General features: G+C 41.6%; 1 protein-coding gene and 1 pseudogene across 1 annotated transcript in view; both read left to right on the top strand.

Moving 5' to 3' along the window:
- The first annotated feature begins 11517 nt into the window (after positions 1-11517).
- Positions 11518-22847, top strand: part of rgs17 (regulator of G protein signaling 17) — a 31812-nt gene continuing 20482 nt past the window's right edge. Inside the window, exon 1 of the mRNA XM_088934101.1 lies at positions 11518-11766. The gene's annotated coding sequence lies outside the window, so the exon portion shown is untranslated. The remainder of the gene's footprint in view (positions 11767-22847) is intronic.
- LOC148819871 (U6 spliceosomal RNA) lies at positions 19039-19114 on the top strand (annotated as a pseudogene).

Below are 22847 nucleotides of genomic sequence, written 5' to 3'. Positions count from 1 at the left end.
TACTGTGTTTTAGTACATGTTTTTCAGAAATGGAACTGTGTGTCCTCCAAGGCTGATAGACAGAACCTTTGGGATATTCAGTTTATCTCACAAACATATTTCTGAGGCTCACAATTGCAGGCTGTGACACGTAGGGTTTGGGTTTCTGTCTGCTCCAAAGGTCAACTTTGCATTAGACAGCACAGCTCATTGATGCAGACAATCACATTGCATTTCTTTTGGACTTGTGGTGAAAGTGTGATGGGGCGGTAATGGCTGTGAAGTTGCGGAGAGCCCGGCTGCTGAGATGTCAGAGAACCGATAAGAGCTAGGCTTGGATCAACTGTAATTTCGACCACTTCAGCGTCTTAAATGGGACTTTCACTTCCGATTGAATGCTGATATCACCGGACCAGCCCGAGCTGGATCAGACAAGGAAAGAAGGGCTGTGACTAAGAAGAGGAAATGTTCTGATATCCAGACGGGTGCCAAGAAAATCGTTGGAAGAGACATTTCAGGTCACACTTACATCACTTTAAGGAGTTAGGCATTAAAGAATTGTGAAATCAGTGCAAGACTGCTGTGAGTAGGGAAACCTGCACAACTTTGTAATGACTTCAAACTACAAAGCTTTCATTTCCTTTGGAATTGAATACACATGTATGGATGTGAATATACATTGATTACTGGCCTATGTAGCATTAGGCTGTCTTAGTGTCTTAGTATTGTACCAACATATGCCCTCTACCCTAACCTTTGTTAATGAATAATGGGTACACAAGTGCTGTTCTGATAGAATATGGTCTATTTTTTGGTATTTCTGTTTCATGTTTGCTGTATGGCCTCAGAACATCTGTATAACATTGAAAGATACTCTGGGTGCTTCATCTATTGTGGCACCCATTCAAAATTGCCTTCTGAAAGAAATGCATCTGAAAATATAACAAAGGTGTTTTCTTACGATCCTCTTTCCCCTAAATGAAGACGCTGCCCAGCTAAGCATTATTTAGAAACCGAGAGATCTGTGTGGATGTGCAGTATATAATGTGCTTTGCTGTAATGTTTCCTTTTGGATATCTTGAAATTTCCCCATTTTATATACAGTACCTTCTACTTTCACTGTATTAAGCTCTAATACAGAGCTTAGAAAGCAGCAGAGTATAATTGTCACTTCACCCATCCCTGCTTTAATATGCAGATACATTGCAGAAATACAGATGTTCCTATACAGATATACTGTATATTCAATAATTACAATAAAATATAAACAATCGCCAATTAATTGTTGTAAAAGGGCCAATCCTCTTTGCATGACTCTTTGCCCTGAGTCTTTTTGACAGTAAAGTCTGTACAGGCACAGCCTGCATGTCACTGTTGAAACTGTTGGCCTGCATTGTTTCAAGTCGGCCATGTTCAATTACTAAGTATCAAAGTGCTTCTGGAGCCCTTTTGTTATTAAACCTCGAGGTTAGGTTCTCTTGAACTTTTTTTGATAGGTTTCACAGTACGATGATCAAGTCGAATATTAATCAACTTTGATTGCACTCATTTCAGGCGTTCCTAGAGCCCAGCTGTTGAAGGCAGAATAGTTAATAGGCGCCCTCTTGTGGTGAGAGGAAGAGCAACAGTTTTCAGTGTTCGACACACAAGATTGCAGTACACAGCGAGTCCATAACATCGAGTTTATCATGAGGCTGAAAGCCATCCTGGATTTGACTAGCACTCTGCTCTGACAGCTTTCTGTCAAACTGTAAAACACTTCTTTCAGTTTTTCTCCTTGTCAGGTTATCAAAGCTTAGACTGAAAGGTCAAATACCTGCCTCAGTACTGACGTTTTTTCATTGAATTCTGTTCGACACTCTTAGAAATTTCAAAGCTTAACATATTGTTAAAAAAATAAAATGTATACTGCTTATGTCAATTACTTCTTCTGTATTCACAATCAAAATACATTAGCGTGGTAACACTCAGTCGCTCTGTATTGTGTATGGGGCGGACAGTATTAGTTGATCATTTTTAAGTATTATTTTACCAGACACTGTAAGTCTATGAATGTACTGTATATATAATCTATTTAAAACCGCGTGCCTCGGAGCACTGACCACCCGATGGAGGTGATTTGTTGCAGGTCTCATTGGCGCACCAGCAGGGGTCGCTGTTCCTCGACCTGCCGGAGACGCCCAATCGCAACAGCGCTCAGATGACACCGCGCTACTGCCGGAGGAGTACCAATAACACCGAGTTTATACCACGAAGGTTTTTTTAACGATTTTAGCAGGATATTTTATGCTGGGTATTTTTATGCTGTTGCAGTTTTCTCTGCGAGTGGATTTATCAGTGCTCAGTTAGAAAGTCACCCGCACAATCATGATGGTAGATATGGTTGTTTTAGGTTAAGGAGAATATAAGTCATTGGTTTTTGCTTTCATGTGTTCCATGTTGCTGTATTATGATACAAGTCGCTCCGAAAACAATGGCAAGGGGACGGCGAATGAATGGGAACAATGTGAGCATAAAGGATCTTTTAATATTTCTCTTACATGCCAGAAATATTGGTTAGTTACGTTTTCCTAATTTTCTTGACTGGGCTGAGGAAAACAAACATGCTCTTAAGGACATTGACGTTGTTACAAGTAGTTTGATTTTCAGAAGCTTTCAAAAGAGAAAAACAACCTCCCCCCAACCTAGCAAGACAGCTCGCAAGCATGGAAGAGAGAAATGAAATCATTTTGAATCAAATCCTGTGCACACAGGAACAGAACAAAGGTTATCAATGAGAGGAGACCATTTTCCCCACCCAGCCTGTCTGATAGTGAGCAGGTCATTGATCCCAGGATCTTATCCAGCCATTTCTTGAAAGAATTTAGGGTATCGGCTTCAACCGCACTGCTGGGCAGCCTGTTCCACGCTCCCACCACTCTTTAAGTAAAGAAGTGTCTCCCATTGTTGGTTTTAAAGGCACGACCACGTAGTTTCCTCTTGTGCTTTCTGCTGCATGTTTTACTGTCAGTACCGAAGAAGAAGAAGTCCTCTTGGTTGACTTTCTCAGTGCCCTTGGGGATTCTAGATACTTGTGTCAAGTCCCCTTGAAAACACAGGACAAAGACAAGGTAGAATACCTGTATGACACAAAAGACAAAGGCTTTGAAAAATGTCCTTAAGTTTCTGAACACCTGTGTGTCACGAATGGGCCCCGGTCTTCCGCGGAGGGTAGGTGATTAGGCCTCAGACGGACATGAAGGAAAACACACAGGGGTTTATTCGGGAAGGTAGTGCTCAGTGACAACAGGTGCTCCGGTGAACAGGGGAAAACAAGGCATCCAGGTACAAGCGAATCCATGGGGGTAAGTCAGGGCGCAGTCCCATAATCCTAAACCGGCTAATCCATGCAGCCAGACAGACACAGGGAAATCAGGAACAGTCCAAGAACATGGGGGGCCCGGTCCTCCAGACCCCCATGCTCAGGGGGAGTGATGCCTCTGGCAAGGCCTGTGCCCTCAGACGACTCCGCGGGCCTCTGGACATCCGTGTCCTAATGCTGAGCCCCGAGCGTCGCAAGCTCTAGGCCTTTATATCAACACTGATTCTTAACAACTGGGATTAATACAGCAATCAAACTAGGACTCGGGAATTCGGAGGGCTCCCTAGGGGAAAAGATGCTAAACTCTAACACTGTGAAGTTGACACCAGTTGCAGTGCCTGCTGGAATACCTATTCCCTATCTATTTGACTGGCGCCTTTATCCAAACGGACTGGATACAATTGTCAAAACACCGCGCAGTGTGTGAGCAGACTCTCTCAGTCTCTCCAGGACTGAGTCCAGACAGGGGAATACAAGGGTTTTGACACAGATAAGATGCACAGGTGTAATAAACAGAGCAAGAGAGATACAAATTCTAGCTTTGTGTGGAAGAACAGCACAGTGTGATGGGATATTGCAGAGCAGGCTAGCTCTCAGTATGTGTGAGGGAGGAGAGGACTGGAGGGTGTACAAGCTGAACTAGAGGTCCTGATGGTGAATTTCTCTTGGAGAAGATATGAGCAGCAGAGTGGATCAGAGGGGATAAAATTAAGATGATTTATATGTTTTTGCCTTTATTCCATTTATGTTCTGTTTATTATGTTCGATTTTCTGTATTTTCTATTTTGTATTATTATGTTCTATTTATTATGAGCCTTACAAGGTTTTTGTTTACTTGACAATAAAACAAATCTGTTTTTTTTTTTTTAGTTGTGCGCCAGGCTTTTTGACGCAACTCCAACACCGCTGGTCAAGAAGGTAATGAAGGCTGCTACCTGCATCCTGGGACTGCAGTAGAGTCTGCAGGGTAAATTATAGATTACATTTTGTCATTTTAATTATACAGTCCAAAATGCAAAGGTAGTTCTGCCAAATACCTTCTATGAAATGATATGTTTTGCCAGCCAGAGGTGCCGTAGAGAAGTGTTTATGTGATACACTAGACATGCTGAGTTGTTTTGGGGGTTGAGTTGGCTTGGGTTTGTTGAGCCAGAACGTCTAAGATACGAAGGAATATGTCTGGCTTGTAAGTAGGATTTCCCTGATAAGAATATGTGATCATTTTGCGAGCAGTATCTCATATACCGTGTTGGAGTGTGTGAGAAGGTGCAACAAAGACAATGGCGCTAGTTCTTCCTCTCCCCCCATGTGAATGCCACCATACTGGATAAAAGCCTTAGAGTGAGTGTAGATATAATAAAACAGAGTGCCACCTCAGAAGAACTTGATTTTTTTACAAATGTACAATCACAAATGTTTTCTTTTTACCTATCCCATTTCAGAATAGCTAAGTCTACGTGTGTCCTAATCTCTTGGCTTACAGCTGTAACGAAAGCGTTCTTTCCGGACCCTATGCAGACGACAAGATCCGGGGTAGAGTGAGGAAAACACGGGGAAAAAGCATGCGGGAGTCGGGAATAAAAACAGGGGGGCGTGTCCACGGTGCGCTGGTGTTTGGGGGAGGTGTTTGGGGCCGAGGCAAACAGTCCAGAAATAAGTCCAGAGAATCCAAGAGGAGGCAAAAGTCCAAAGCCGGTCGGTCCATCCAAGACAAACGGGGTTAAAAACAGGAGCCGGGTCGGAACCGGAACCGGCATGGAAACGAGAACTAAAAACTTGATGGGACCAGGCGCTTCCAGGTCCCGGACTTGCCTGGTACGGAAGCCAATGCAGAGCCCGGAATAGAGTGAGCACCTGGCTTTTAAGGAGACCTGAAAAGGGGGCTGGAACAGGGAGCAGGTGCGGGGGATGAGTAGAAAACAAGGAAGGGCTGGAGCGTCCTTAAGAGGAGGGGTTTATGAACGTGACAACAGCTACAAAACCTGCAACCGCACACAGGAGAGAGTGAAGAAGTGCGGACAGATTCCTCCCACCCTCCTGCCCTCGAGCCGCCCTGTGAGCCACTTGTTCAGTGCTCTGGCACTCCTAAGGAGCACTCCTATCGCATTTGACATATTTTAGTGTGTTTCTTTGGCACAGGTGATGGTACCTGTTTGTACAGTTGTATGGCATTCTGCTGTAATAAGATCAAAGTTGAGCACATTGTTGCCGTAAGAATTCCATTCACCACAAGAGACGCTCTGTATGTTGAGTAGTGTGTACCTGAGGATGAGGAGTGTGTCACATACTACATACCAGTTTTAACCCATGCACTACTAGGGCCACACAGTCTCCTCAAATATAATCAACTTTGTACAAACAATGCTTACTTCAGGTATTGCTCCAGAAACCTTTCACTGCCAAACAGAGTTGCTTGAAATGCTCCTCAGAAGGATATTTTTGTGTTGTATGCATCTGCTGGATTCATTCTTTCCAAGTTCCTCTGGACTGAATTATGTCCGGCAAGGTCACTCCTTGGCAAACCAGTGGACACAGGTCTTTAAATCAGTCCCAGGCCCAAGATTTGTGATTGCCCAGTCTTGGGTGTGGTCATTGTTAACCTCAAGGGAAAGCTTTACTGCCTGAGATGCTCAGGACAGTGGCGGGACTTTTTGTGTTCAGACCTCCCAGTATAGCTTGAAGGGGACGTCTCAGGAGGTTCCTGTGATCACTTGCGTGTGATGTGGACCTCGTAGCTGGTGAGAGAAGAAGCAGGAAGGAGAAGATGGGGGCACATATCTCAATCCCTCCAGCTCAGCGGTATACTGTTATATGGTCTCACCAAGCACATACTGTCTTAACGCAAAATAGGGGAATGTCTCAAGTCCCCAAAGACTGATTTAAAAAATCACAACAGCAGCAGCTGGTTGTTAGTTAGCAGGCCGAGTGAACTGTACAGAGCAACAAAGGCAGCGCCCGTGAGCAAAGATGTCTGCTGTGTGATAAGACTTTCACTCCAAACACCTAACCCTTTAACTAGATGACTTGCCAGAACCATACTAGCAGAACAAACAAGCCCGGTGTGCTTTTTTCCACACCTAAATTCCACTGGTTCTAATTACAGAAGCGCTCAGCTCTAAAGCCAGTAACTCCTGTTCGCTGGGGTTCCTGTCTTGGGGTGAAGTGTCGCCCAGCTCTTACAGAATTGTCTCTGAGGATGCACAGGAGCCCTGAGGGTCCCCGTTTCAGAGCTGTAGTCCCGAATATACTGGGACTCTTGCCAGCTCTTGCCTGCCATACTAAAGCATTTCCAAACAGCACTTTAAAAGAGGTGGTAAATGTGATCGCCAATAAACCCTTAATTACAATAATTATTATTTCCAACAAACAACCGCACTTTGATCTATTGACATTGCTGGGCCTCTAGCCTGAAAAGGCAAGTACAAACGTAAAATGGATAGCCAAAAGCAGGCGTTACTCCATGCGAGGTGCAGTGTTAAAATAATGTTTTATTCGTGCACAACCTGTACTAGATTTACAGTACACAAACGAACCGCTCAGCGGAGTATATGTATGTGTATATGTAATTATTTATTATTATGTCAGCGGCATTCTAATTCATCAGCAGAAGAGTGGGAGAGATCCGGCAAGGCATTTCATCTTATTTTTCTTCAGCACATGTCGTAATTCGCCCGTCCTGCCGGCTCCCCGAGACACTCCAAACCTCGGTGTGCGCACTCCTGCCTGCAGCTGCGGGCTGGCCGAGCTGACACACGCGGCGCGCTTGCGCAGTGCGTCTCCGCTGGCTCGGTGCTGAAGTTGGGCGGATGGGAGAAAAACATCTCTCGTGGAAATTAAACGGCAGCGTGCGATTGTGCCGTACGATACGCCAAGCCAACAATAGCTAAAAAAAAAACACCTTTAAAGTAAGAACGGCAGCATTCTGTCGTCTGAAACAAAGCGGTAAGAGATTATGCCTTTTTTTCCCTAAATTGCATGCCGTGATGTCACTCTTTTTTCGTCGTGCAGGAGATATCATAAAATGCACAACAGAGGGGTTTTATCGGCGAAAAGAGGAGATAGCGTTTCGGCACCAGAATGTCTCTTTGTCGTGTGTGTCGGGTGCCTCCAGAGCCTGTACTGTCATGCCTGCAGTGAATTAGCCGAGGTGCTTCGGATTATACAGTGACAGAAACCGAAGCGAAGCGGCAGCGAGAATCTGAATCGAGATGGCAAGTGTGTCACACACATGCACAGAAAGTGTCCGATAATGCATGTTCAGCTCCTTTTGTGAACGTTGCATTGGTCTGGTTCTCTGCTACTTTTGTATTTTTGTGTATTTCTTTCCACGTTGTTAAGCTTCCTTTCTGGAAAGAATTTATTTGTAAACTGATTTTGCACGCCGCGTTTTTATTCATTGCCTCTGGTCTCAAAAAGAGAGCGAAACGCCCACAGTTTACAAAGCCGCAAAGATTCACGTTACAATTAATTTCACCAGCGCGTAAACCGCTGGATTAGTTCTCTTTTCGATGTTATGGCGATTTGTCGGTTCGTAAGATAGACGTTTCACGGGGTTGTGGTTTAATCGTATTGGAAAGCGGGCACGTCTGGCTGAAATGTGGGAAATTTAGGTTCACTGGAGTCATATTGGGGGTCTGTCACGTCGAAGAAATTGTCTTCGCCTGCCTACCTGCCTACAGATATCGTAACATATCGATTTAGAGAGGAGGCTGGTTTTGTTTTGGAGCAGTGGGTTAACATTGATGAACTGTCATCAGGGTAAATATGTGGTGATTCCGCCCTACGGCTCTGCTTAGTTGTCAAGCTCTGACTTTCCTTTTGAGGCTGGTGTGAGGCGGGTCGCCCATATTCTAGGAGAATTCAGCCCTTTTGCTCTGGGCTGCCTTGATCACGAAACCTTCCTGCTGAAAAACTCGACATGGCCCGATAGGCACCTGGCACAATCAGAATCCTGCTGGCTCTGGCGTATGGTCCGAGTCTCACCTCACACCGTTGACCAGCGCCTAGCCTCGGTTCACTGTGGCTTGCGAAGTGGTTTCTGAACAGCCCCAGAGTGACCACTGTGTGCCAGCTGTGGAAACCTGGACTCACAGGAGGGGCCAATCTGGCTGGAAGGTTTAAAACTCTGCTGGAGTTTTCAGATGTATCTTTCCACTTCATGGTGTTCAGGTTCTTCTGGCTTTGGTGGGTTGGTTCTTCAGGCTGCATGTTCAGTCTTAAAGACTACCCAAGGCTTTTGCTGTCCAAATAAAACAAGCTTTTAGGGGCCATTCTTGTGACCATTCTTACCATGACACAGTCATCTGCAGATTCATGCTGCCCATAGAGCGTCTGTCTTATTCGTTGTCTCTATACGAAAGCCAGCGAAGACAACGATTGACATTTCAAAAAGTTAAGGTATCCTCATTCTGCTTAATCAAGCAGATGTCTAAAATGGTATTCACAAAGTTCTTCAAAACACCCTGAGCTCTAATCATCATTGATACAGAAACGGTCAAAAATTGCACTTATCTTCTGAGCTCAAAGGTCTCACTACTATCATATTGTGACACACCTACAGTACAAATTGCAAACCCTTTGCTTGATGGAAGGTTTCACTGAGCAGATGCAAAATTCTTCTGCCAAACAAAACAACACCTTCAAGTTGCAGGCTTGCAATGTGCTAAACCTAAGTGGGTCTGAATATCGGCTTAAACTTTATTTTCTGCTATACCTGAGAGCAAAGTGAAATTATGACTTCTGCATTTATAAATGTCAATGTGAGCTACTGTATATTAATCTGTTTTGCAAGTGCTGCTACAGATGAGGGCCAGGAGCTCCCAAAGATCTTTTCATTTTGATGTTAATTATTAAATTTGCGTGAAGAGTTTTTGTGATATGTTTTTCTTGCACCCGATCTTTAACATTTTAAGAGCTGAATTAAGCACTAGGTGTACTGTAGCTTCAAGTACAAATCAGACAACAGGACTTTATCGTCATCTAACAAGACATGTTTATAAGAAGTGGAAATGAAACCTGTAATATCTGATATCCAGTACTAGTTAAAACAGGGGCTTCTGCCTCTTGGTAGAGGCCAAATTTCATTAGAGGACTGTTTGGCAGAGAGTGATAGAAGGAACGTCGTGAGATTCATGAGATAAAGTATTTCCTCCTATTCACTTCCCAGTGATCTGATTACTTGGCTCTTGTGCAGCTATGTTGAGAAGATTTCTTTAGCACAAGAAAAAATACATTGAAGTTTGTAAGGATCTATGCAATTTCCCAACAGAAGTAATGAATTACGAAAGGTTTCATCAATGGGAGTGGTCTCAAACTCAGGTTCCGGAGGGAATTGTGTCATCAGTTTTTTGTTTCAACAAAATTCATAGTTGTATGCATATTTGTATACAATTTTAAATATTCATAGCTGTAACACTTCTAACCTGAGTCTGATACGATATATAGATAACTTATCTGTAGGGTCGTGGATGTCCAGTTTAATCAGTAGTAAAAAACTTTTAAGAAAAACCCTAAACACGGTGAGCTTGCAAAAGTATTCAGACTCTTCCTTTGGTGTCTCATTTTGTGAAATTCCAAAATTGATCACATTCAATAGATGCTCACACCGAAGATTTCTGCAGGTGAGATAAGCTACAGTGTCAGTAAAAACTAAAGAGAAAAAAATGAAACGTGGATTGCATAAGTGTTGAGACTTGTGAATTGCAGCAACTTTGTCAGTGTTTACAGCCACAAGACTTTAGGTCACTCTACCAGCTATGTACTCCAGCTTACAGGAATTTTTGGCCCATTCTTCTTGACAGATTCGCTCCAGCTGTCTCCAGTTTCTTGGGGATAACTTACAGGTAGCAGTTCTCAATCCTTTCCACAGGCTCTCAATAGGATTCGAGTCAGGGCTTTGACTGGGTCCTTCAAGAGACATTCACTTTCTTATTCTTATACCACTCCTGTTTAGCTTAAGCCTCACTCTTTCTGTCCTGCTGAAAGGTGAATTTTAATCCCAGTCTGTACTCTTTAGCAGACTGAAGCAGTGTTCCCTGTAGTATTTGCAAATGCTTTGCATCGCTATAAGCGTGATGCTGCCACCACCATGATAGACTGTAGAGACGGTGTTGAATGGGAGATGTGCTGTATGCTTGCTCTGTGCCGAATGTAGTTTATCACCTGCGCTCAGGCCAAAATGTTCCAATTTGATATCATCCAACCTCAACAACTTTGGCCATATTTTTTTAGAACCACTCAGGTGTTTTCTTGCAAAACGCAGCATATGGGATGGTGTTCCACTCTGCTGCAGAGTCCAGTTTTGTGGAGTGACTGGGATTTCATTGTCTGACTGTTTTTTTTTGTATGCCTTGATTGGGATTTTGTTGACTGAGGCTCATTTTCTCCCATCTCAACCAGAGCACTCTGTAGCTCTTTCAAAGCTGTCACTGGCCTCCCAGTGGCACAAGTTTCCTCCTTGCCCAGCTGCTCAGCTTGGAGAGAAGTGTCTGACTGGTACAAGACACCTTCCTTTTCTCGATAATTGAGACATCTGTGCTCAGTCATTCAGGGATATTTTGTACCCTTCTCCTGATCGGTGCTTTGCAGTGAATTTATCCCTGAATTACTTTGAAAGCTCCTTACTATTTTTGGTTGAGTTTTTGTTTGAACTTCAGTAACTGACAAAGAAGCCTCACAAAGACGGGTGTTTTTGTTCTGAAATCAAGAGAACCGCTATTATTAACAGAGACCATTTAATTAAATGTGTGGCTCATTGAGGTTCCTGTAGGTTTGTGCACCTAAATAAATTATGTTTTGGCAAAACAAAGTGTTGGAAAACTTATACAATCACAACTTTTCCACTTTTGTTTCATATAAGTGATCTATTTTCTTTATTTTTTTTTTGCTTTGAATGTGTGGAGTGGGTTGTGTATATATAAGAAATGTTAATTTATAATCCAAAGTGTCTAGACTCCAAGCTTTCAAGCAACAACTTGTAAAAACAGTGCCAGGATCTGAATACTTATGCAAGGCACTGTAGGTGTCTAATTTAACAACTCTTTTGGTTGAGTGTTTAACGGACCAGAGGTTAGCACAAAAACCAGAGGACACAAAGCCCTGAGCGAGTGAGCCCCCATATCTACAGAGTTGTTAACCCTGACCACATTTTGCAGATGGTTTGGCTTTGTTGTTTTTCAGACATGGTTTTCTGAAGGAGTCCTCTGCCCGCTCCGTGATGTGTGCTCCTCTCGTTAGGCTGTGAGTCCGCACCGCAGCTCCAGAACCTCCACGCTGTCCAGCTCCTGGCCGGGGATGGCGAGACGCGTGATTGGTGGAGATGCCGTTCGTCCGCTGCTGAATTTCCGTCCTCTCTCCGTTCAGCTGCTCTCCTCAGCGCCATGACTCTCCTGCCTGACCACATCAAAGACATTCGTTAAATCTGTGCAGTGAGTTCACTTTCCCTTGAATCCCTCTTCATGTAGCTAAACTCTATTCACTGTATGACATATATGGAATACCCTACCAAATAAAGCCTTGGTCGTCTACAAGCAGGAACAGCCTGAGCGGGTTTTGGCACCCCTTGATAAATATAAAGAAAAAAAATCCTCATAAAATAAAACACTTAGGTAATGACAGATATTTAATGCTCATAGGTTAGGCGAATACTTGTCCTTTTAATCTAAAACATTTTTTTCATTTCAAGGTTCAATTGTAAGCAAGAAATGCTGTTTTACCTGAAAAACATAGGTGTCCAAATGATTGGCACCCTTCAAGATCCCTTCAAATACAATCAAACACATCTGAAAAAATAATATATTTTTACTTGTTCGAGTTCAGTTTTTTTTTCTTAAGGAACTAATGTGTGTACTTTAGTGACTTCCTGTTTCCCTAGGGGTATACAAATGATGAAACGCGCCCAGAAAAACCTTTTGTCATCCATCAGCAAGGGGAAGGTCAAAGAACTAACAACAGAAATGAGGCAAACCACTGTTCATCTTCACAAAGCAAATAACGGGTACAAAAATAAGTAAAACCTTAAAATACCAATATCGACTGTCAGAGCAAAAATTTAAAAATTCAACACCACTGGAACAGTGGTTAATTTGCCAGGAAGAGGACGCAAGCCCATCTTGTCCCCACGCACAAGGATGGTGAAGATGGCAAGGAAGAATCCAAAGGTTTCAGTTAAAGGATTGTGTGCATCGTGGGATCATCCCATCTCGAAAACGACTATTAGACGACACCTCCATGCCAACAAGCTGTTTGGAAGGGTGGCCAGGAGAAAGCCCCTACTGTTGTGAAGGAGCAAATTGAAGAGCCTGGAGTTTGCCTAATGCTATTGGCACATTGACTGGGAGCAGGTGCTGTGGTCAGATGAGATCAAAATTGAACTTTTTGGCCACAGTCATCACAGGTATGGTTGGTGTAAGAAGAGACCGAAAACAGCATCATACCTCCCGTAAAATATGTTGGGGGATCTTTGATGCCCTGGGCTTGCTTTGCTGCCAGTGGTCCTGGGCCCCTTGTTGAGATCAATGGCATCATGATTTCTCAAAACTACTGAAAACCTGTGGTCTGAGCTGAAGAGGGCTGTCCACAAGCACACACCTACAAACCTCCAGGATCTGGAAAGGTTCTGCATGGAGGTCTGGAATCTGGGATCCCTTCCAGTGTGTTCACCAACCTGAAGCATTCCAGGAAAAGACTTACTGCCATTATCCTTGCCAAGGGAGGCTCCACCAAGTACTAAAAACAGGGGTGCCAATAATCGTTTCTTTTATGTTGAGGAAATATAATCTATTATGATGCAATAGATTTTTTGTCTTGGTGGATTCCATTGAAACCTTAATTCAGGATAATTCATTCCTTATGTTGGAAATATATTTCAGTGCTTAATGAACTCATTAAGTATTTAAGGGATCTGTATCCATTTTGAATAGTTGAACTCATTATTTGTTTTATACTTATTTTTTTCTTCAAATTTATCAAGGGGTGCCAATAATTCCAGAGTCCACTGTATTTCGCAACATTCTCATACATTTGTGGTCAAGTCCCATCCCGTTCCTCCAATAGGGCCTCACTCAGTTGAGGTTGTACAGTATGTGTAGAACTGAATGTCACATGCTATACTGCAGGTTGTACCATTTCCCGATAGGATTGGGATTGTTCTGGCCAGCAAAAGTGATGAAAATATTGTCACTCACCAAGAAAATCTTTTCATTTGACTGGGGGTTCCTAATGTTTTGGCCAGTGGGTGTACATGAATTAGTTTAATTGCTAGACCAGATGTCTGTGACCACAGAGATATTTTGGGAAAAAAGTACCTGGGAGACCAAAGTGCGGATCCTACTCTATGGAATTGAGCTTCAAATCTCCAGATGCTGATTTAGCCACACCAATTAATCTCATCTAAAGATTAATTAAGTAATGAACACATTATCTGTTGGCTAATTACACAGTATGCCCTAGTTAGGAGGGACAGATATGACTCTTGCGCAGTTGATGCATTTGAAGATGAAGCTTGGTGGTAAAAAATAATTCAGAGTGTAGTAATATTGTCTTTCGTGTTTTAAAAAGAAAAACAATGACTATATCAGTAGTAATTGGGAATATTATAGTAATCACATAAAAAACATTTATCAGTGATAATATTCCTATGATGAAAATTGTGAACTCTCATCCAAAGCTGTAAGTTCTTCAAGAATTTAGTCATGTGGGAGTGTGTTTTTCCTTTAGCAAACCAAGCAAGCTTTCCAGTTTTGGTGAAATGTTTCAAAGCATTTCAGGTGCATTTGACAATGTTGACAGGTTAGTATCTGACAGCATGAGGTGCACAAACACCCAAAACGTCACTGAGGATTTGTTGCTAATTTCAATGCCCTTGAACTGCAGCCTCCACTTATTAACCCTAATTATGTGAGCTCATTTATTTAACCTTTTAAAGGGGAACTGCAGTCCCAATTTCTCAGTCCGGTTATTAAGTCTCATAAGAAAATAAATTCATCAACATTCTAGAAGAAATGTACAAATTTTGACTGAAGCACAGAGTCGTGGGCTTTGCGAAAGTACTGTTAGTCACCGTGTTGACGCAAACTCACATTCGAGTTCCCCCGAATTGCAAAACGACTCGGCCCTTCCAGGTCACTAGTCTCCGTAGTGACTAATGTCATGTGATGTACGAGCGAATACAGGTTGTGCCGCAGGTATCTGAGAGCAGAAATGTTCCATTGTGATCTGCATGCAGAGTTAACAAGTAAGAAGTATTTGTCGGCAAAACCGTCTTGAAATTGAGAGCAGTATTTCTGTTGGATTAAACTTCCCAAGCCTGCTTTTTTTACAGTGTAACTGGGTCCCTTCACATCACCGGAAGTTTCGTTGCCTTGTCCCGAGTCACAGAACATGGTGCTGCACACGCCTGGAAATTAGATTTCATAATAGATTATATATCTATTTCTATATCTAGAAAAATAGATTATTTTGTGGTGTAAATTGGAGGTTTTACAAGTTAGTGTGTTCAGTACATTTTACTTTTATTGTGGTTTGAAATGCGCTCATCAATGCTGATTTTTTCTAACCCTGAAATATAAAAATGGCATTGCAGTTCCCCTTTAAAGATCAACTCTGTTCTGCTGCAAAATAGGGTAAGTTTCCCAGTCTCTGTCCTGGAGACCTACTGTACAGTACATGCTTTCTGGTTTATGTTTCAGCTGTTCATCATGTTCACAACAGAGATCAGTTCTCAAATTAAGAATTGCAGAGAAAGCAGCAACCCAGAAGTGTAGTATTAGGGATGTTAAACATACCGTATTTAAACAGTACTGTATCTAACTCATAACTGTCATCAATATGAGTTTAAACCTTTTTTTTTTTTGCTTTTTGAACCAAAGTATCTGAAAGAAATGAGGATTTCCAGATGGAACTTTCTCAGGCTGAGTCATTTTTAGAGCTGATTGTTCAAAAGATGACAAGGTGATTAGAAACTAATATTATAGCTAATATAGTGGGGCCAGCAGGGGGCGCTCACCCTGTGGTCCATGATGGGGCACTATACTGTAAAAAGGTGCCGTCCTTCTGATGAGACGTAAAACTGAAGTCCTGACTCTCTGTGGTCATTAAAAAATCCCATGGAGTTTCTTGAAAAGAGTAGGGGTGTAACCCATTATTCCTTACCAATCATGGCCTCCTAATAATTCCCATCTCTGAACTGGCTTCATCACTCTGTTCTCCTCCCCACTGAGAGCTGGTGTGTGGGGAGCGGACTGGCGCACTATGGCTGCTGTCGCATCATCCAGGTGGGGCTGCACACTGGTGGTGGTGGAGGGGAGACCCCATTACCTGTAAAGCGCTTTGAGTGGAGTGTCCAGAAAAGCGCTATATAAGTGTAAGCTATTATTATTAATAATATACGTTATATACAGTGGTTTGCAAAAGGTACTGTAATTACGTTTTTAATCTTTCAGATAGACGGCAGTGAGTGTCTACATGAGTACCAAACAATTTTAAGCAGTTAATTCTAAAGCTCCAGGTTGTGCCACTTAGGTGTTGCACAATAATTAGTTCTGTGGTGTGTTGAGTGTTTTGGAAAGTATTTAAAGGGTTTCTATTAAATGATTGGTCTGCTTACACCTACTGTATATTTAATTAGCCATAATGTTTTTAGGATAAATCATTTAACATTGTGTGTAGTGTTGGTTTGGAAGAGCTGCAAAATCGTATTGTAATACAGCTCTCCAATGTGGAATCCACACATTTGGGTGCAAACTGCTCCATTGCAGGCTGGACCAGTAGTACACTCTGTGGAATATTGATACCATTTCTGCAGCGAGTATGCTGTAATGGGCGACTCCCCTTCAGAACTGACATTTAGTTGCCTTTCTAGATGCTGTAGTGTTGAGTCATTGCTTTTTCAGCTGTAAGTCTGCATTGCTGGATTCTGCATCTTAGCATCTGATTTTCTGAATGGCCTTGGGAAAACAACAAAATGTATTAATTGAAATATTTGTTCTTTTCCTGCAATATGAACACGGAATGTGTTATTTTTATCTCTTGGCTGTTGTCTTTCATCCCTCTGTGCTTCCTTGGCATGACTGCTGACAGTGAAATGCTTCATCTTTCTAATATCTGACCCTATCCTTTAACATGGTCATTTTAGTTGGATTAAGCTGTCCAGTCATTTTTCAGTTTCATTAATTCATGTTCGGATACCCACAGAACAAGTTAAAAGCCCCTTTTCAGCATCAGGGCATCTGCTGGTCTAATTAGTGATTCTTGTTTTTTGCAGTTTGCTTTCTTCCCCAAATGGAACAATGCTGGATATGTGCTCACTACACAGCAGTTTGTGGCATTGTAGTTTTTACAAGCTGGAAGCTCTTGTCGAAATTGTATTAATAAAGTTCGAAAGAATGATGATGATTATTAGTAGCAGTAGTAGTAATAGTATGTACTGATACCGATAGAAAAGGGCAATAAACCTTAAATCTATAGATCTAACATCCTGTGTTAGCTTATTCAAGAGCCTACAGTTAATAAGATTTGGAGCTGATGAAACTGCTATGCTGAAAGTTGTTTTTTGCTTCCTGTAATTGTAACCTTGTGAAATAAGGGTGAATGAATTGCATATCAGCCTCATATATAAGCCATGGGCTAGGAAAACAGTAATGGGTTTGGTGTCACACCTTATGTCTACTGTAGCTATACTAGCCTGGTGTCTCAACATAGTATTGACAAGTAACTCCCTACGGCATCCTTTAATGCATCTGCTTTGATATTAATTATCAGAGAATCACCCTGTTATTGACTGTACTTTTCCTTAAAAATTAATTATTTTGCTTTCTGTGTTAATAAGAACAGGTCGATCCGTGCATTAAAAAACAATTATTACTAAGAAAATAGGGGTCTTGATTAATGGATTTAATTAAATGTGAGCTTGTGAAAAAACATATTTGATGAGGTGATATTATTGTGTCAATCAGTCAGTTAATCATGCTCTGCAGCCACTGAGTCAGCTCAGTGCCACTTAACTATCTGTGCAAATAGATTACCTTCATCTGCGACTTGCTGTGACTACAAAAAACATGTCATAAATCTCTTTTGTTCTCCTGTGTGCTGATACATGTTTTCTTTCGATTGAAAAGTCTTGTCATGACCTAAAGCAAGGATGCATTTATTTGCAATAATATCATTTTATCAGTGATTTTGAAAGCCCACGCCTCTGTGCTATTAATTATAAAACTGTTAAACTGTCAAATAACAATACATAATTCGCAATTTAGAAGATGGAATATAACCAGAACAATTTGTAAAAATAGTAGGTATACTAGCAATAAACTGTTGCTGCATTTACGTACAATAGGGCTTCGTCTGGAGACGTTCAGTGGCTTGCTCAGTGAGTGTACCAATGCGGGTGCGGTGGCTCTGTGGCTCAGGATCTGCGCCTGTGGCTGGAAGGTTGCTGGTTCGTATCCCACAGCCAGCAGAGGAATCCTACTCCGTTGGGCCCCTGAGCAAGGCCCTTCACCCCAACTGCTCCAGGGGCGCTGTATAAATGGCTGAGCCTGCGCTCTGACCCCCAGCTTCTCCCCCTGTCTGTGTGTCTCATGGAGAGCAAGCTGGGGTATGCGAAAAGACAAATTCCCAATGCAAGAAATTGTATACGGCTAATAAAGTGATCTTATCTTATAAGATCTTACCTTATCTTACTGGTCACTGGTCAGTCAGTGGCAGAGTTGGGGCCTGATCAAGTAACCTCTAGGTGATAAAACCTTTTCCTTGCCCGGTGTCCCAGGGGCCCAGCCTGCTGCACCCACTCTGGCAAGGCATCTGCCTTGCTCAGGAGGAGTTTCAGGCACATCACTCACATTACTCCCTCAACAACCAGGGCCTCCAGCATGGGCACCGTCATCACCAGATCGCACACGCCAGTCCACAGCAATGTGGGTCGATTGTCCTTGAGGAAAGCCCCGAGTGTCCTGTGGGCATCACCTACAACAGCAGAGCAGCATGCAGCTGTGTGGGAGACCCTCAGTGCTAAGCATTCACTCTGTGTACGATTGGCACAGAATGGTCGATTGCCATTGTTTCCTTCGTTTATAGACCGTAGACTTTTGTCAGAACATTACGGGAGAATTGTGGCATCAAAGAAACAAGAATCAGTAGGATATTTTTACATACAAGGGATTTCTGAGGTTACTATCAGGGAGGCAGTTTATGTCAGCCAGTATGGGCCTGTGAAAAGAGCCCATTCAAGTTGTTGAACGTTTTGGCAGTATCTTCTATATCCAGAAGCCTGCATGTCGAGCTTTTCTTTCAGATGTACAACCACCCCACCAGAGAAACTCATCAGCGCAGTAAAGCTCTACTCCAGAGCTAGTGCTTTATATACAAACAGATATGTTTCTTTTATTTATTAAAAAAAACAGTACTGTAGTCCACCTCCCTCTAACACACCATAGGACAATCTGAGACTTTACCTGTTGGTTGAGGTGTAGAGGTGTAACGATTAATTAAGGAGCTTTCGCCAAGATAATAACACTTGAATTTGCTCCTGTGAAGCACCTGTCTCCTTCTGCTTATGAGCTCATTTCTGAAGCTTGAGGGATTCTTGTCGACACAGTCTAGCAGGATGGTCGTTGTTTTTGTCCGATTGTTTTTGTCAAGTTTTGCAAACTTCCTCTTTAATTGCTACTCTCTAAGCATTTGGTTTAGACCACTGGTACTTTGTGCTCGTCTTGGCAGCACATATTCTAACATTGCAATGACAGGGAGAAGATTAGCATTGTCCCTGCACAAAAGATGGGGAGCAATCTTGTAGTCAGGGAGGGAAGGGGGAAGAGGCAGGAGGAGCAAGAGAAGGATGACTGTTTTTTGAAAGTGCAGGTACTGTATGTGCGAGATGTTAGTGCTCTACTGAAGTGGTTTTGGACAAGAGTCACAGCACGCTAAAAGGATGAAGTTCTTGGTCCCTAGCAGTCCACTGACATTTTTTGTCCTAGAAAAGGAATTGTGCATTATCAATTCTCCTTATATATCATAGAAGTGGATAATGTTTATTGTAGTTCAGGTGAGTAGCTGCGTCAGCATGTGTAGTCTGCAGAGGAACAGGTAGTAGGTTTATTCCATGCTGAAAAGAGAAGAGAGAAAACACAACGTTTCGGCTGTGAAGCCTTCTTCAGTTGAATCTTTATCTTCTTAATGTTTATTGTGTTTACAGACAGACAGTGACAGCTGTTTATAACCTTCACCTACAGTGGAGGTGGATGGAGGTGCACTAACTTCATTGGAATCATCTTATTTACAATTTTAAGAATTACATCGTCTGCAAACTTCATGAATATTTGAGGGATTTACCTGCTGTCTGGGACAAAATGCTCTCATTTGCACCTGCTTCAAGTGCACAGAATGTTCTCAGTCTAAGGGGGCATCAATTAACATATGCAAGGTCTATGTATGCTCATATACATGTTCTGTATATAATAGCTATCATTTTTTTTTCATCAGAAACCTAACAACGTGCTTTTGTTCTGCATACCTCCCCATTCAGATGGTACAGTATACCTTCTTAATTGTATACACAGAGACAGACTAGGGGACGTCTGTGTGTGATGGAGCTGTTTTCTTGCAGTAATAGCCAGTTTCAAGTACCTCAAGATTTTTATTTGCAGACATGACAGCTGGATTAATAACAAATCTTTGAAGCACTTAAGATAGAAGTTGATTAATAGGTGTTAGAGGCTCAGTTTAGAATAAGTGTAGAAGAGGTTTGGTTTTACAATTGTAAAGTATGGCAAATTGCAAAGTATTACAATTGCTTTGGATGTATGCAAACCTATATAATCTGTGTGGAAAAAAAGTAAGTGCAAATAACATGGTATGGAGCTGATATACTGCATAATGGAGCTAGCTCTGAGAAATATTCAGGGCATTATGCTTGCAGTAGGAAGAGATATGTGCACATGATATGATAAACAACATTGCTTATACTGTACAAAAGGGTGAGGTGAATCTGTTTTTATTAATTTATTTGGGATGATGACATACTGTTTCCAGAAATCTACAGAAGCTATTTGCATTTCTTTGCTATTTTATGTACTGTTTCTAGCAAGAACAAAGGCTTTTGTCTTTGTGTTTTGCATCAATGTGCATGTTTTCCATTCGCTGGGTACTAGAAACTGTTGCTACTTAAGTGTCCTTATGGATCTCATCCATTTGAAGTTTTGCATAATTTGCAGGCTGGTTTGTGTGGTGTTTCAGAGGACAGTTTTAGTAGTATACTGGAAAACTACACTAGCTGTGAGTGTCAAGTCAGGCATGAAGTGTTGAAGTAAATTTAATAAATGTATCATTTCAGAAATGAAATGATGTCCATGCAGGTAAGGAGCTGTGTTTATTATTTATTTGATATTGTTCTAAAACGAGACATGACCTTTGAAAAGCGATCAAAGAGGAAATCATCACTTGACCAGGGAATCAGTTTGCTGTTTTTGGAGAGACACTTCTTGGATAAGGCATTTAGTGCGAGACTCTGTGGAAACGGTTACTCGGTATTTCAGAATGTTTATCTTGGGCAAAATCACCACCTCAGTGTCCTCCAGCTTGTTTTCTTGTTGAGACTGTAAGCTGCACTGCAGTGGGAAGAAAGCCAAGTTCTGAAAACTTATCTCTTCATTGTCTTTCTTTCTAACCAAATACAAACGCTCTAAAAAGAATATCACATTTGTAGGTAGGGTATTTGAAATGTGTTGTATTTTAAGCATTTAAATGTAACTTTAGTGCATGCTTTCTCATTAAAATAAAAGAACTGTACATTCCTACTTCATCAAGTACACTTTGCATCGTTGCAGTCTGACTCCACGAATATTCTTCTCTACTACAGTAAGCAGATACATATACAATATTTAGCATTCTGCAAACATTAATTCTAAGATTCCTGAAGTCTAAAATTAATAATTGGCACAAGCAAGTGGTATTTAGAGACCTGGTGTCAATGTATGATGTTTGCACACGTCAAGACTTTAGCAATTCAAAAGTGTACAGTCTTTGTACACTGACCACACTGACCTGTAGTGTTGCTTTTCTGGTTCTCAGTGAGTGTCTGGAAAAAATACCATGAGTCTCATTCAGCTGTGTTAATTATATAAAGGATTAATCTAAATACTAATACACAGATAGGCCAGTGCATAATGCAGCGTTCTTGCACTCCAATGGCTGTTGAACATTGAAAGTATTTAATGATAGTACTGTACAGTACTGTATGTGTCTCTAGTTCATACAGAAGGAAAAGAAACAAGAAACCAAACCAGAAACTTAAGGAAGCAACAAGACTTTCATTCAAGTTCCTAATAACATTTATGCATCATGCTGTTGCAATGGTATTTGTATTAATCTTTTCTATTTTATTTGAATGTTTTGAAAATATTTTTCCTTCAAAAGCAAATGAGGAAGACCAGAAGCTCTCTGTATCGCGTGCTTTTATTTCTTGTGAGTTAACAGCAACTCTGTACACATCTCTGCCTGAAAAACAACCTACCGTCACCCCTGTACTGTGCTTTTTTATTGTTAATGTAAATATGTGCATTTTAAGTCTAAAGCAAGCACTACCCATTAATAGATTTAAGTCCACAGACACAATTAGGCTGGTTCTAAAGTTGTGATAAGTTAAGCGGTAGTAAGGAATTTGTGCAAAGTTTATGAAGGTGTATTTTATTTTTTCTCACTTCCTGTTTGATGTCGTATTAAGATGCAGAGCATTTACTGTCAGTTCCAGAAACATGGCTAACCAACCATTACAGGTGGACAAGACGCTTGTGTAGAATGAGACTAATAGAACCGTGCCTGGTTTGGGAACATCTGCGCTGTTGAAAGAGAGCCTGCCCCTGCCATTCCTGAAAGAGAATTCTCTTCTCTTTTGATTGTATTGCGTCTTTATCTTATATGTGCAAAGGAAACAGATGAATGAAAAGACGTAAACGTCAGACAGTTTCCTAATCAGTTCCTCAAAAGCAACGACTTTGCTGTAAAGACGTTCTGGACACTCAGATACAGTAGGCTACATGAAGTCTGTGCTGTGTGAAAAGAAGAAGAAGGTTAGTGATTAATTCAGGAGGATGTGTGTGGAGGTTTGGAGAGGTAAGGTGAGCTTCATATTGCAAATTCATCCGGCGGTTTTGAAAACAGTAGCAATTCCAGCATGATTTATCCTGCAGATGAAGACATTCCCTGATGGATATTCCTGCGCTGGGCTGTGTGATCTGTTATTGGGAGACCAGAGCAGATGTGATTTGTATAGAACACTTAGTTCCAGATCACTGTCTTGAACTTGAACTTTATTGGCATATGTAACCGGTACTGGTACAATGGAATTCTTACTTACAGAAAGTCTCTCGATTGTAAAACAAGTGTAAAAAAACAAAACAAAGTGCAAACAGTGCATCAAGACAATATACAAACAAACTGTAGACAATGTGCAAGTAAACATGTAGACAGTTTGAATGTAAACAATACAGACGTGTAAACAATGACTGGAGATGTG

Source organism: Atractosteus spatula, chromosome 15, assembly GCF_055471065.1.
Source record: "Atractosteus spatula isolate fAtrSpa1 chromosome 15, fAtrSpa1.hap1, whole genome shotgun sequence".
NCBI classification, from domain to species: domain Eukaryota; kingdom Metazoa; phylum Chordata; class Actinopteri; order Semionotiformes; family Lepisosteidae; genus Atractosteus; species Atractosteus spatula.
The sequence above is the reverse complement of the archived record's forward strand: the minus strand, read 5'-3'. Positions and strand labels throughout refer to the sequence as shown.